This window comes from Elaeis guineensis, chromosome 9 (assembly GCF_000442705.2).
Source record: "Elaeis guineensis isolate ETL-2024a chromosome 9, EG11, whole genome shotgun sequence".
In the NCBI taxonomy this organism is placed as follows: domain Eukaryota; kingdom Viridiplantae; phylum Streptophyta; class Magnoliopsida; order Arecales; family Arecaceae; genus Elaeis; species Elaeis guineensis.
In genome coordinates, this window is record NC_026001.2 from 80785418 (window position 1) to 80788231 (window position 2814).

At 34.2% G+C, this 2814-nt stretch overlaps 1 long non-coding RNA gene across 4 annotated transcripts; it reads left to right on the plus strand.

The window, feature by feature from the left end:
- Positions 1 to 300: 300 nt before the first annotated feature.
- Positions 301 to 2405, plus strand: LOC109505078 (uncharacterized). 4 transcript variants are annotated; one of them, XR_012134519.1, is made up of 5 exons: positions 301 to 391; positions 1049 to 1112; positions 1220 to 1257; positions 1385 to 1935; positions 2139 to 2405. It is a non-coding gene; the product is annotated as an uncharacterized lncRNA (long non-coding RNA). The 4 variants fall into 4 exon arrangements; XR_003799108.2 differs by lacking the exon at positions 301 to 391 and having other exon boundaries at positions 418 to 1112; positions 1385 to 1639; positions 1886 to 1935; XR_012134520.1 differs by lacking the exon at positions 301 to 391 and adding an exon at positions 418 to 592.
- Positions 2406 to 2814: the final 409 nt, after the last annotated feature.

Sequence of the window (2814 nt, forward strand, 5' to 3'; positions counted from 1 at the left end):
CTGTGAGTTGGTTCCTTGAGGTATTGAGAGCTTAATCTTGGTACTTTTCAGGACCTACCCGGAGGATGTTTTAACTGATGGGCTCTGTGTCCCTATATTACTTGCCTCCTTTTGTATGCTATGGTATTTTGATTCCTCCTTTAATTATCTCCCAAATGATGTTCTTTATGCCTTTCATGCTGATGGGAGCTGGCCCTTATCTCAAATATTTATTATACATCAGCCATTGAAATTTTGTGGCCTCTTAAATTCAGAAGCTCTGGATATTTTCTATGCACTTCCAGGTACTGTATGGCTTCTATTTCAAGTGGAGAATATCTTATTTGGTCTTTCCTGCTTAAACCGACTCTGTTGCTGCTGTTCTTTTGTCCCAAATGATGTTAAATTGCACGTGAGTATGGATGGAAATGGGTATACAGTTTACTTATCCTTTATATCAGAGGCTTTTATTTGCTTTCAATTATATATCCCAAATGATGACTCATTGTTGCACATAGATGAGAAGGGCCCTGCTTATATGCAATCTTAATTATTGAGTCTTTTGGATGCTCTACATTTCCTCAATTTTGATAGTGCATCTCATCGATGAAAGGCAGGAAGCTTTGCCTCTTTATCCTTATTCTATTTGGTAGATACAGAAGATTACCTGAAACTGAAAGTAGATCTCAGAAATTTATATGCATTGCACCTTCCACTTGATTCAGCTCTATATGTTGGCTACTGTTTCTTTTAGGACCCTCCTTAGTTTATTATGTTACACACTGTTCAGCTCTATATGTTGCTTTGTTTATACTCACCTTTCTTCCTCTTCAATCATCCATCGTTGAGGTGTTATTTTGGAGATCTAATTATAAAGGAGCATGGCAACTATTCACTACCAACACAGAGGGAATGCTTTCCTGTTTTTACTCTTACACATGAATATATGGTCACTTTATTTCCATACTTTTTTGTGCTACAAAGTTTCTTATACTTGCTGTGTTCTAACACACTTGTTTATTTTCCATCTTGGAACTTGTTGTTATCTAACAAAAAAAAAAAACAATAGATACTCGAGAGCTTATCGAGAAGAGGACTAATATGGGTCTTGAGTGATCCCAAGGTGATGTCATGTAAGCATCAATTTCATGCAGTTCTCCCATGGTCTTCAAGATCTATGAGAGGTGTCTGTGGCTCTTCCTCATCTTGAATTTGCTAATTTGTTTTATTCTTTAATCAGGTTAGGAAGAAGATGTCTGAATACCCTCATTCTCATAGGTACGATGATATTTGCTATTTAATGGCATTAATCCTTTTTCTTTACATAGCCCTTATGTGTGGATTGCTTAGCATGCAAAGGCCGACTGTGAAAATTATAATTGAGCGAGTGAATTATTTCATGCAGCGATTAGAGAAAGATAAGAATAAGTTTGGGATACCAAAAGGTTATGGAAAAATGCTTGAAACATAGACAAGAGAATTGCTGTATCATGCATATGGGCCAGAAGTGTTGCAGAGGAAGCAAGAAAAGCAGTTATGACCCACTGGAATCATGGTCGCCTTCCTCCCCATCATCACCGACATTAGCCCTCTCCTCTGATCTCCCTCAAAAGATCCCCGAAAAAGAGAAAGAAATGAAAAGAAAAAGAAGGGAACAATGGTGATTTTTGCCATTACATTTTGGTATTTTATTTTGTAAGGCATCGATTTATTTTTATGAGATATTATTTTGTTATATGGTTTAAGTATAATGACATAGTAACAACCCTTTTTATGTTGAAGTTGCAATGAGAGAGAGAAACAGTCGGTTGTCATTTGTATTTTACAATCATTAGGTGTGTATTGAATGACATATGTCATTGTTTGCCTTCTAATACACATCATGATCACTATGTTGAGTTTGCAGAATAACGGATTGAGTTTGCAAAATAACGGATTGAATGTGATTATGTACAGGTAATCTTTGACATTATTATAATATTTCAAATCATTATGTGCTTTTTATTATTTTGTCATAAATAAATAATTTTCATTCTATTATGGAGTTTTCATGATCCAGGAGCTTTGTTGATAAATCTTGATGCTGAAAAGAATCTTCCTTAATAACTCTATTGATGCAGAAATTTTTTCTGATTATCAATAAAACTACATTGATGCAGAAATTTTTGCTTCACCATGGAGGTTACCACACAGGTTCTTTATTCAAATCAGATATGGTCTAAATCGATGGATGGATGGCGATAATCATTACATGTCTTAAGATTTCCTCTTCAAAGATGTGGTTCTGTGTCAAATCCTACATATGAATCAGCCAACGTCCTCTTTTTGACTCTGGGGTTTTTGACTATTTTCTTTCCAATCTTTTGTAATCAGTATGCATATATTGATATAGTGTTTCAAACAAATGTCAGAATTGTTAACTTCAATTTTGGTGTCATGTTTTGTGGCTTGCTGGTCTGTATTCCTATCTCCTTCCAGTAGGCCTTTTGGGCCATAGGTGTACGTTATACTTTTTATATCCTGCATTTATTCTACAGGTTGCTTCATAGTTCACCAAAAAACTGAATTGCAAGAAATACTTTGGGTTTGTGTATGAAATATTTTTATTTTGTTTTAAGATTGAATTTATATTTTCAATTTGATCTGTAGAATGTTATTACTATTTTCAAAAAGTATCAATAAGAAAATTATAGATTTATGTGGATGATTTTATTAAAAGTACTTTTAATTTCATAATTCTAGTTGCAGAATGTATTATTTTATAATATATACAGATCCATCATATTTCACTTAGCAACCAGCGATTCAGGGAATGATCTTGTCATCACAGTTACG